This window comes from Pan paniscus, chromosome 19, assembly GCF_029289425.2.
Source record: "Pan paniscus chromosome 19, NHGRI_mPanPan1-v2.0_pri, whole genome shotgun sequence".
NCBI lineage: Eukaryota > Metazoa > Chordata > Mammalia > Primates > Hominidae > Pan > Pan paniscus.
Window position 1 is genome coordinate 22,697,844 of NC_073268.2, and position 12,699 is coordinate 22,710,542.

General features: G+C 53.2%; 1 protein-coding gene across 3 annotated transcripts in view; it reads left to right on the top strand.

The window, feature by feature from the left end:
- The window catches only part of LOC100989105 (signal transducer and activator of transcription 5B), an 88,621-nt gene that overhangs the window by 1,705 nt on the left and 74,217 nt on the right, over positions 1-12,699 (top strand). For 2 of the 3 annotated variants that reach the window (XM_034941835.3, XM_063599038.1), the window contains exon 1: positions 10,534-10,690. The exons of the other annotated variant lie outside the window; for it this stretch is intronic. The gene's annotated coding sequence lies outside the window, so the exon portion shown is untranslated. Of the gene's footprint in view, positions 1-10,533; positions 10,691-12,699 lie in introns of those variants that run through there. 3 annotated transcript variants of the gene reach the window in all.

Below are 12,699 nucleotides of genomic sequence, written 5' to 3' on the forward strand. Positions count from 1 at the left end.
AGATGATTTTACAAGTGGAAAAACAAAGGCCAGAGAGGGGAAGTGACTTTGCCACCGTCATGCAGCCTGTCGGTGGCTGGATACAAACCCATTGCCACATTTGGGTGGGTCCCACTTGGCACCTGTGCCCTCCAGCAGTTCCCTTCAGGCAGGTGTGGAAGTCAGTTGATGGGAGCAGATTCCTCAGGTTTTCAAGTCCTCTCACCCAGGTCTGGAGGGCAGAGGGCCACCCTTGCCATGCACTGACATCTGGGCACCTGATGGGGTGGGAGTGCCTGCTTAAGAGAGGGGGTCCTGCCTGCTCTCTTCCAGGCAGCCACCTCTCTAGACTTCTCCTCCAGAGCCTGCAGAGGCCTGTTGCTCCAGCAGGCAGCCCCACCCACCAAACATCTGTCTTGGTTGGGCCGGGCTTGGCTTTAATGTGGGTAGTCCTAGGTCCTAAAAAGCTGGCATTGAGGTGCCAGAGTACAGAATGGGAAGGATGGGCCTAAAAGGGTGTGTGGCTGTGTTTTCAGAGCCCTCCCGTGCCTCCCACCCTGACCCTGTGCCCAGTGGCTGTGCCCTTGGTTGACCATCCCTCATTTGGTCTCTGACTGTAAGGCCCCGAATATCTGTGTCTTTCATTGCACATTTCCCTCTCTGGGATTTTTTTTTTTTTTCTGAGATGGAGTTTCACTCTCGTTGCCCAGACTGGAGTGCAATGGCGTGATCTTGGCTCACAGCAACCTCCACCTCCAAGGTTCAAGCGATTCTCCTACCTCAGCCTCCCGAGTAGCTGGGATTACAGGCATGTGCCACCACTCCTGGCTAATTTTGTATTTCTAATTTAGTATTTTTAGTAGAGGCGGTGTTTCTCCATGTTGGTCAGGCTGGTCTCGAACTCCCGACCTCAGGTGATCCACCCGCCTCGGCCTCCCAAAGTGCTGGAATTACAGGCATCAGCTACCATGCCCGGCCCCCACTCTGGCTTTTATTCTCTCTGTGTCTCTCCCTTGTCTCATTAGGTCTCCATCTGGTTCTCTGATTCTGTCTGGGTTTCTCTCCATTTCTTCGTGCCTGTTCTCCCTTTGAGATGCAGTGGGGAGGAGGAGGAGCTATGGAACTTTCCCAGGATGGGCAAAGGGCACCCAAGGGAGTAGAGGGAAGGGTGTCAGAGTTGGGTTGGGAAGAGGTGACTGTAGTCGTGGCTCCAGATAACACAACTACCCAGAAATGTCAAATTTGGGGTTTCTTTTTGCTTTCAGTCCCCTTGTTTGTCCCCTTGTGTGGGTGATTTCCCACCACAAAGTGCCCTGGTGATTTTGGGGAACCAGGCTGTGGAGGAGAAAACTGAGGCCACGGGATGGGGGTTCAGGAAGATCAGAAACTGTCAAGGGTCTGACTGAGCTGCGGTCCGAGGCTGGCCTCCTTGCCCCTAACTGCTCTTCACCCCCAAATCCAAGTCACAGTATTAGATGGGGAGTGAGGAAGGATTTTAGAAATCTTACAGAAATATATTCCCCAGGCTAGGTGCAGTGGCTCACGCCTGTAATCCCAGCACTTTGGGAGGCTGAGGTGGGAGGATCACTTGAGGCCAGGAGTTTGAGACCAGTCTGACCAACATGGTGAAACCTCGTGTCTACTAAAAATACAAAACAATTAGCCGGGCGTGGTGTCACGCACCTGTAATCCCAGCTACTCGGGAGGCTGAGGCACAAGAATCTCTTGAACACAGGAGGCGGAGGTTGCAGTGAGCCGAGATCATACCACTGTACTCCAGCCTGGGCAACAGAGTCAGACTCTGTCTCAAAAAAAAAAAAGAAAAGAAAAGAATAAAAAGCAATATATTCTCCAAAAGAAGACCTCCTATATTTTATTAGGAATAATAATAGTCTGCAGCCTAGGCTTCAGTTGGCACACTATATTCGTATCCTGAACTACATCAAGGCACATTTGTGTACAGACATGGTTGTGCTCTTCAACTCAACGGATCCTTTCAATAACCTTGAAGGCAGTCAGGGCCAGAATCACACCCTTTGATTAGTCCATGAAAGAAACCTGCCCAAAGCTGTCTGGCCAGTAAGTGCACAGATGGCACCAGGATCCAAGTTGCCGGGCCTTGTGGGCAGGGTCTCAGTATAACCTTTCTAAGCTTCCCCAAGCCCAGCACACACCGGCAGAGTGAAGAGGCCTCCCTGGGCTGGGCTAGCCCACCATTTTTCTGCGGTGCGGAGCATGGCACCTCCATTCTCGCCCAGCCTACACCCCTGCTCTATTGAATGGGACAGTGTGCTCTGTGCACACTTACATGAAGGTGGGTTTGAGTTTATGGATTAAGAGAATTATCCCAAAGGGCCGGGCATGGTGGCTCACGCCTGTAGTCCCAGCACTTTGGGAGGCTGAGGCGGGTGCATCACCTGAGGTCAGGAGTTCGAGACCAGCCTGGCCAATATGGTGAAACCCCGTCTCTACTAAAAATCCAAAAATTAGCTGGGCGTGGTGGTGCATGCCTATAATCCCAGCTACTCAGGATGCTGAGGCAGGATAATCACTTGAACCAGGGAGGTGGAGGTTGCAGTTAGCTGAGATCACGCCGTTGCACTCCAGCCTGGGCAACAAAAGCGAAACTCCATCACAAAAAGAAAAAAAAAAAAAAAAGAGGGAGAGAGAAAGAATTATCCCAGGTCCCCTTTCTGCCTTGCCCTTGACGATCAGGTCTGCCCATGCCCCTACCCTGGGGAGAACAGATTGAGGTCACCTTGACTTGACCTTCCTTGGGGGGTGGAGGGAGGTGGTACAGAGATGCCTTTGTTTCCTGTGCTCCAAGTCCCTTCTTCAAGGAGAGTTCCTGTTACATGGGAGCCAGAGGGGAGGTGGGGTAGGGGTGAAGGGCCTTCCCAAGAAAGCTGGAGGCTTTCTAGGAAGTATCTTTTCACCCTGCGGCAAAGGGGAGAAGCCCTGGAGCACTTAAACATCCTGTTTCACCCCCACCTTGCCTCTGCTTGGACAGCCTACCTGCACTCCAGCCCCCACCGGAGAAGGCTTCTAGAAGTGGGGTCATGGGCCCATGCTCAGAGTATACCCCACCTCTGAGGCCAGGCCCTGGTACCTCCCTATAGAAATGCCACCCCCATTCTTGTCCAAGAAGACAGATCAGGACCTAGGGAGGGTGTGTGTTTATATGCACAGGGTGAGGACTTCTGTGCAAATCTGGGGGAAGGGAAGGAGCTGCCGGAGCTTGGGTGAAGCCCGTTCCTGCCGCTGTCCCCTATCCACCACTCTTCAGGGAAGTCACTTTACAGTGAAGTCACCAAGAGAACACAAGGCCATCCTGCCTGAGGCATAGTGACTGTCCTCTGTTTCTGGGAATAGCATGAGGGGAAGGGTGTGGGGCTGGACAGGGTGGGTAGGAGAGGAGTCCTGCTTCCTCTGCCCAGCTGCCCAGCCTGCCTGCCCTGGGGGAGAGGCTTGTAGGCCGGTTTCTTTCTGGACGAAGAGAAGAGGATGCAGAGTCTGTGCCAGGTTCACATTTCCCAGCCAGTCAGGTGGGCAGGAGGAGCCCACCCTTTGCAGCCCCCTCATTGCAGGGCCAGGCCCAGGAGCCTGGAGAGAGGAGAGAGGGCACACAGAGCCAGGCAGCTGAGTGGAATTGGCACTGTCCTGGGCAGCCCTGGGTCAAGCCTGGCTTCTCATCCTCATCCATGATGACTATCAGGCCGCTCTTCCCGCTGAGCTAGTTTCTCCTCCTTCCAGCCCAACAAGAAATCTTTTGTGCCTTGGCCAGCCCAGTACCCAACCTCAAGCCCTCTGGGGGTTGTGTGCGAGGGGGCTGAGTATCTTCCACGACACCTCCCAGTACTCTGCCACTTTCCTTTGTTATGACTGGAGGGGGTTCCTTTCTGTAGAATCTGTTTCTCATTGTTTCTTCGTTTCTTAAGTCTCAGATCTACCCACATCTTCCTTGCTCCAAGCCTCAAAAAAGTGCTTCGGCCAGGCTTTTCCCCTTACGCTGACCTCTCAACTCCAAGCACTAGCCCCTTTCATTCCATCTACCTGGAATGTCATTCCTCCCTTGGCCACCTGGTGAAATTGGCCTCATCTTTCCTAGGGTTAGTGTGGCCTAGAGGAAAACACAAAGGCTTTGGAGTCATAAGGTCCTGGTGCAGACCCTGGCTCTGCTGTAGGATCTTGAGTGAGTGAGTGAGTCTGCCTCTTGGATCTAAGCATCCTCACTTGTAAAGAAATAGCAAGACCCACTGCTGGGATTTCTGTTAAGACCCAGTCACAGGCCCGGTGCGGTGGCTCAAGCCTGTAATCCTAGCACTTTGGGAGGCTGAGGCAGGTGGATCACCTGAGGTCAGGAGTTTGAGGCCAGCCTGACCAAGCCAGCACAGACTCAGCATGGTGAAACCTTGTCTCTATTAAAAATAAAAAAATTAGCCAGGTGTGGTGGCAGATGCCTGTAATCCCAGCTATTTGGGAGGCTGAGGCAGGAGAATCACTTGAACCTGGGAGGCAGAGGTGGCAGTGAGATGAGATCGCACCACTGCACTCCAGCCTGGGTGACAGAGCGAGACTCTGTCTAAAAAAAAAAGACTCAGTCACAGTGGCTGGTGCATTGTAGGTGCTCAGAGGCCTTGGCCAGTAGAGCTGGGTGTTTTTTCCTCTGCCCTTCAATCCCATCTGTATTACAGGCCCCTTCTTATGGCCCTAACACATTGCCTAAAGGGCTATGTCCCACTGCTTGTCCACAATAGAGCCTTCATAAATATCTGTTGGATTAATGAAGGCCCCTAAAACAGCACAGAACTTCCGGAGCTTTGACGGTTCAGGGCAGCCCCCTGTTCACTGACCACCCCCACCATGGTTCCTAGAAGACTCTCCCCCTGCTGCCCTGACCTCTGCCTGCTCTGGTCCCACTGAGCTGCTTTTCCACGCACAGTGGCAGCAGCAGCCTCATCTTTGCCTGGTGCTGGGCTGAATTTTGAGTTCTTAACCTGCCTGGCAAGCCAGCAAGATACTGGCTGCAGTGGCACTCTGCTCCCTCCTCTGCGTCCGCCCCACCCTCCCTGGATAATGCTGCATCCCCCAGGACTCTGGGTGGAGAGAGCCCAGTGACCCTGTCCCAAGAGGCGGGGTCGGGGGATCCTTGGCCTTTCCAGAGAGCCCACCCTTTAGCCTTTAGCTCTGGCTGGAAGGGAGCCCAGATTGGTGAGGCACACAGGAGCAAGACTGAGAGCAGGTGTGTGATACTCTCCAGGTGGCGAGTCCTCCATGCACCTGCACATCCATCGCTCCCGTCCTCTCCCCTCCCCTCCATGTGACAAAGCACCAGCTCTCTCCTGGCCAGCACACTGGCTGGGATTAGGCTGAGGGAAAGAAAGAGAGAAAATGCTTTTTTATCAAGTGCCAGGCACAGTGCTTAGTTGCCTTCACAAATACTCTCCTTTTTCCTTTAAAAAAACTGTCTATTTTACTAATGTTTTAATAGGGAGCATCTGCACATGATATATGTATTTTGTAACAAAAGATTCAAAAGGGTATGTGGTGGAAAGTTAGTCTCTGCCCTTTCCTGTCCCCCAGGGCCCTTCTGGAGGGGCAACAACAGTTGCTAGGGTCTTTTGCGCATTTAAATGCACAGAAGGATTCTGTGGATTTAAAACATATATTACACTTTACCTCCTAACTATGATTTACACGTGATGGGAAACTGAGATCCTCAGAGACATTAAGTACCTAGACCAAAGTCACACAGCTAGTTTTTTTTTTGTTTGTTTTTGTTTTTTTTTTTGAGACGGAATCTTGCTCTGTCGCCCAGGCTGGAGTGCAGTGGCGCGATTTCGGCTCACTGCAACCTCAGCCTCCTGGGTTCATGCCATTCTCCTGGCTCAGCCTCCCGAGTAGCTGGGACTACAGGCACCCGCCACCACGCCAGGCTAATTTTTGGTATTTTTAGTAGAGTCAGGGTTTCACCGTGTTAGCCAGGATGGTCTCGATCGCCTGACCTCCTGACCCACCCGCCTCGGCCTCCCAAAGTGCTGGGATTACAAGTGTGAGCCACCGCGCCCGGCCAACAGCTAGTAAGTTAGCAGAGCTGGGATTTAGAACCATATCTAACTTTTCACCACCAATGCTCTGGCAGAAGTAAGCAGGGGCACTGACAGAGCCCTCCGAAACTGCAGAGCCCATTCCAAACCGAGGCCACGCCATTCTGAGGCCTTGGAGATCTGGCATCCCCGCCTTCTTTTCTGTTGAGCATCCTATACCTTCTCCACATGGCTCCAGGGTCCTGTACTGACCTATCCCCCTATGGAAGGATTCATCCCCACAGGGAAAAAGGGACATTCCCACAGTGCCCTTTCTTAGCAAATGTGTGGCCGGTGGTCGCCCAGGGTCAGCCTGACTCCTGGGATGCAGGAGGGAAGCCACAATAACGAAGGCCTCTGGTTTCTGGCCAGAGGGGATCGTGGTTGTGGCTTCAATGACGTTCCCAGAAAATGGCCTCATGATCTCTGGGGCAGGAGTGAGGGAGGATGTGAAGCAGGGAAGCTGCCCCCTCTGAAAGCCATGTGTTCATCTATGAGAGAGAGAAGGGAGGAGGCTGTAGGATGGGAGCAGGGGCATGCATGGACAAGGGCTGTGGACTAGACCCCCAGGCTCTTCCCCCAAGCCTCTCTCCTGGGTCAGGCTGGTGCACTAAGGGATGAGACCCTCCAGTGGACATTGCTGCATCTCCAGGTACCTTCTTGGGTCATTCCTTATGGGTTGGACTGTGGGGTCTTTCAGGATCCTAGCTTCCTGTTCAGTTTCTTTCTTTCTGTCATGTCTTAAGTCTGGTGTCCCCTCAATTTAAGGGAATATGTCCCCGAGGCCTAGAAGAAGAGGGTCTCACCCCATCAGAACTGTCAAGCAGAGAAGCAGGTGTCAGGCCTTCCCATCCCAGGATGACAACATTCTGTTTTGCTGAGGTAGTGACCCAGAACATTCTGTCCTCGGCATCTGTGCACACACACCCAGCCAGGTCTAGCTTGGTGCCTGGTGACCATCAGTCAGAGATGTGCCTAGAGCTGCAAGAATCAAGAGGCATTCCCACCCACCCTTCAGGACATTTTTTTTTTTTTTTCTGAGATGGAGTTTCGCTCTTGCTGCCCAGGCTGGAGTGCAATGGTGTGATCTTGGCTCACCGCAACCTCCGCCTCCCAGTTTCAAGTGATTCTCCTGCCTCAGCCTCCCAAGTAGCTGGGATTACAGGCATGTAATCCTGTAATGGCACCACCATGCCCAGCTAATTTTGTATTTTTAGTAAAGACGGGGTTTCTCCATGTTGGTTAGGCTGGTCTCGAACTCCCGATCTCAGGTGATCCACCCGCCTCGGCCTCCTAAAGTGCTGGGATTACAGGCGTGAGCCACCGCGCCCGGCCCCCTTTAGGACATTTAAACTAGCGCCCTGTGGCTGCCACAAACCAGCTGGCTTGAGTCCTAGACCGCCGGTCTTGGGAAGAGGAGTATTCATCTTAGCTGCTACTAAACACCACAGTAGTAGTTAACCGCTATACAGTGCTTTACAGTGAAGCACTTTACATGTAGTAAACACTTATTTCCCGCAACCCGATGAGGTAGGTACTGTCTCTATCACCACATTACAAACGAGAAGATAGAGGAAAACACACTCAAGATTACCCGGCTCAAGGAATTGACAGAGTCTGGTTTGAGAACCTGTACTTTTTTTTTTTTTTTTTTTGAGACAGGTCTCACTCTGTCGCCCAGGCTGGAGAGCAGTGGCACAATCATGGCTCACTACAGCTTCAGGCTGGGCACAGTGGCTCACAAATGTAATTCCAGCACTTTGGGAGGCTGAGGAGGGAGGGTTGCTTGAGCCATAAGTTCTTGAACAGCCCAGGCAATATAGTGAGACCCTGTCTTTACAAATATATATATAATTTTTTGAGATGGAGTCTCACTCTGTCGCCCCAGGCTAGAGTGCAGTTTCGCGATCTCGGCTCACTGCAACCTCCGCCTCTCGGGTTCAAGCAATTCTCCTGCCTCAGCCTCCCCAGTAGCTGGGACTACAGGCGCGCACCACCACGTCCAGCTAATTTTTGTATTTTTAGTAGAGACAGGGTTTCACCATATTGGCCAGGCTGGTCTGGAACACCTGACCTCGTGATCCACCCACCTTGGCTTCCCAAAGTGCTGGGACTACAGGCATGAGCCACCGTGCCCGGCCTACAAATAATTTTAAAAAATTAATCTGGGAGTAGTGGTGCACGTCTGTGGTCCCAGTTACTCATAAGGCTGAGGCAGGAGGATTGCTTGAGCCCAGGAGGTTGCCTTGAGCTGTGATTGTGCCACCACACCATGAGACCTTTTTCTGTGAGACTCTGTCTCCAAAAAAAAAAAAAAAAAAATCATCACACCCTTGACCTCCCAGGCTCAAGTGATCCTCCCAGGCTCAAGTGATCCTCCCACCTTAGCCTCCTCAGTAGCTGGGACCACAGGTGTGTGTCGCCACACCGGGCTAGACCCTGTCCTCTTAATGACTGCATAGTCCTTGTAACCTCCATTTGCATTCCTAGAGCATAGGATTTGTTCCAAAAATATTTATTGAGTGTCTGTTCTGGGCTTGAACACGAGTAGGAGGATTTAAAAGTGAATAGCATATTGTGTCTGCCCTTGGGGATGGAGACAGAAACATGAAAACATGAAATTGTCCTTCAACACAAGAAGTGCTGTAATAGAGGCATGAATAACGCGGTGGGAAACAAGGAGGGAGGTCATGCTGCCTGAAGCAAATGTCACCGAAGGGCAGACATCAAGAAGGCAGGACATTCCAGGCAGAGGGAATAGCATGTGTGCAGGGATGAAAGCTCACAAGAAAGAGAAACATGGGTCAGGTGCGGTGGCTGATGCCTGTAATCCCAGCACTTTGGGAGGCTGAGGCGGGCAGATTACGAGGTCAGGAGTTCGAGACCAGCCTGGCCAACATGGTGAAACCCCATCTCTACTAAAAAAATACAAAAATTAGCCGGATGTGGTGGTGTGCGCCTGTAATCCCAGCTACTCAGGAGGCTGAGGAAGGAGAATCACTTGAACCCAGGAGGTGGAGGTTGCCGTGAGCTGAGACGGCACCATTGCACTCCAGCCTGGGCAACAGAGAGAGACTCTGTCTCAAAAAAAAAAAAAAGAAAAAAAAGAAAAAAAGAAAAGAAAAAAGAGAAATATGGAGAACATGGAGAACATGGAGCACCTGAGTGTCAAAACATCATGGGCAGTAACTGTCAGGGAGGTTGCCAGAGAGCTCGGGGTTGGTTGGCGCATCCATCCTACTTCCTGCTTCCTTCTCTGGCCTCCAAGCTCCCTGAACCTACTCTGTGCAAAGCACTGTGCCAGGTGTTGGCCCAGAGTATGGGACTGGAGCAGTGGCCTGGGTAGCGGAGAAGGGTTTTTTTGACCAGCTGGAGACCTTTGTGGCTGGTGTCATTCTGGGAGTGAAGAGAAGGCCGCTGGAAAGAGCTGCCCAGGGAGGACTATGGGAGAACTTGCAGCTCTGGGCCATCTCTGGACATGAACGTTTTGCATACACACAGGGGAGCTCTGTGTGTCTGAGTGGGGGCGGGAGGGGTCCTTCTCTCTCTTTTGGCCCCTGCAGCTTGGCTTCTGGAGCTTTCCTATGTCTTGCTTTAGTGCTAGCCCTTGGAGTGTTGCCAGGGAAACCGCTGGCCAGCTCCGGGAGATAGACGTAGCAGAGGAAAGGAGAGTGGGTGACTCAGCCTGGCTTTCCACAACCGCAACCCCCTCCTCAGCACGTGGAAAGGATCTGGGGGACCCCCTTCCCCTGGATCCTACAGATGACCCTGTTTATTCTTTCTTCTCTAGAGAGAGCAGTCCCTCCCGCAGCTCTGACTGGTGGGAGCCAGCCAGATTTTCCCAGGAAGGGAACCGGCCCCAGGCGCCCCGTCCCCCGTAGGTTCACCCTGGAACACGGACAGGTGAATTCGGCCTGGGCGAATGTGAACTCCTGCCGTGCCCATGCAGGCGGCAGGAGCCCTGGCTGAGACGCCCTCCCGGGGGCAAACCCAGGATAATTATTGATCGGGGCCCCTGTGGACTTCTGACCTCGGCCTCGGAGGGAGAGGACCCGGAACGCGGGCCTGGGCTCCCAGGGAGGGAGGTGGGCAGGCCGCGGAGGGGGCCAACCAAAACGACCACGACAGTGCGCCCTAGCCCTGCTAGTGGTGGTCGACCCAACCCAAACAAAGCAGCATGTGCTTGCGGTGCGGGGTCGGCTAGGGAGCCGAGCCGGGAAGACACCCCACCGCCGCAGAAAGGGGGTGCGCGCGGCGCCGGCACCGGCCCCGCCGAGCGCGCCGCCACCTCGGGTGCGCCGAGGGGGTCCGGGTCGTTCAAGGGCGGCCGCGGAGGGGGCGCGAAGGACAGAGGGCTAGCGAGCGCGCGCCGGGCGGAACCAGGAAGCGGGGCGCGCTGCGGGCTGCCAGCGGCGCGCGTCCCTGGGCCTCCGCGCGTGAGCGGCGCGCGCGCCCCCGCGGGCCCCGGCGGGAGGAGAGTCGGCGGCCGGAGCCGTCACCCCGGGCGGGGACCCAGCACAGGCAACTCCGCGCGGCGGCCCGGCCGAGGGAGGGAGCGAGCGGGCGGGCGGGCAAGCCAGACAGCTGGGCCGGAGCAGCCGCGGGCGCCCGAGGGGCCGAGCGAGGTAGGAGCTGCGGGGCGAGCCCTGGGCCCGGGGCCGGGGGAGCCAGGCCGGGGAGCCAGCCCGGGCGGGGCCCGCGCTCCAGCCGCTCAGCCGCCCGTCAGGGCCGCGCCGCCGCCATCGCTCCCGGGCCGCGGTGGTTGCGCGCTGGGCGAGGGGCGCGCGCGGGGAGAGGGGGTCCGGGTTGGCTGCCGGGGAGGCTGAGGGCAATGCGGGGTGCGCGAGGGGGACTTGCGAACGCCGCGGGGGGCGTGCGCTTTAAAGGCTGCGTGCGCGTGTGCCGAGTGGGTGTGTGGGGACCCCGCGCCGACCCCCTAGGAGCTCAGGGGGCTGCTGTCAGCCGCCTCACACCTTCACGTTGCAATTCCGAATATCCCCAGCCGTCTTCCTTGCTTTAACTTCTTTCTTTCAAAAGAGGTTCCCGGGACTCCGGGGATGGGATGAGCCTGCGGGGGTGCCTGGTGCGGTGGGGGGTATTAGCAAAGCTTCAAGAAACAGGGCCTTATAAGGAATCAAGACAACAAATACGAACGTTTCGATAAGACTCTGGGGGGCGGGATCCCACATCAGGACCCGCCAGGCCTGGGCTCGTGCGTGTGGCCGTGGGATGCAGTGTGCTTTTTCTTTCTAGTCAGGGATAAAGGGTTAAAAGTGCTCCTGGTGTCGGGGGGTAGATATGGAGAGTCGGAAGGGGAGTTGTATCACAAAAGCTGGTCTGAGGCTAAAGGAATCTGGCAAGATGGTCGGGGTGAACAAAGAGGAAAGAACTCACACGGAGCAAGAGGCGGTTGCAAACACTTGTAGCCAGCAGTGATGGAAAAGGCAAAGAAGAAAACCAAGTGTCAGCTTTTAGAAAGACGGGATTAATGAAAAGCACAAGAATTTTAAAGGCTAAAAGAGATACCGATTCTCTCTTTGCCAAAGAGCCAGAGTCAGTTCTTTTCTTCTTGGTCCCTGTGATCCCGCCATACCTCGTATCAAATAAATAGTGCCAAAAGTGGATCAAAGAATGTTAGAGCTGGAAAGGAACCCAGCGATGATGCCACATTCTTTTATTGTACAAATGAGGAAACTGAGGCCCAGATAGGTGGAGTAAGTGGCCTGCTCAGGTGACATGGCTGTTTGTTGAGTATCCAGGGATTGAAACTTCAAGGACTCTGAGATTCGTGCTCTTCCCAAAGCATCATGCAGTATACAGATCTTTGCCTAGATACAATTCCATACATTTTCTCTGCAGTGTCCTCAGGGAATGCCCTTTGAAAGGGCCAGCGTGACACTGAATATCATACTTGGGCTTATGTCATTTTTTTCAGTCTTCAAGTGGTGTTTATGGTCTGCTTGGATCTTAGGTTTCCAAAGCTGTTGGATAGCCGCCTGGGCCATAATAAGCTTTCAGCTGTTGGGTCTACATTATTTCAAATAGTTTTGTTATCTTTCAATTAAGGTAATAGAACTGTGCCTCTCTCCCCAACATTCTATTGTTGTCCATTTGCTTATGTTATATTGCGTTGTGTTCATTGCCTGTGAGTTCCTAGGTGAGGATGTATTTTATTGAGTGTGCCTTTCATGTTTTAAAATTTCATTTTGTAACACTGTAAATATTGGAGTGGTTCTGATCACTTCAAATGGGGAGAATCTTATTGATTGATTTTATTTTAAGGCTTTGGGTTGTTTTGTTTATTCATTTGGGTACCAGTTTCCATCTCATGGAAGATCACAGTTGTTAGAATGGACATGGCTAAATAAGAGAAGGGGCTGCTGATTTTAAGAAAAACTTCCTATGTGACAATTTGTGGTATCTGTTACGTTTAATTCAAACAAGTCCACACCTTGGGTCAGGTAAGTGCGTTATCTAGGAGATGACTTGTTTGCTACTGTAGCCTCTGGAAGATGAAATTTCAAGCTCCAGATTGAGACACAGGGAAGGAATGGAGAGGTTTTTTTTTTTTTTTTTTGTAAAGCAAACCATCAGAAAAAAAAAGTTGATTTCTATCACCAGCAGTTTGGTTATT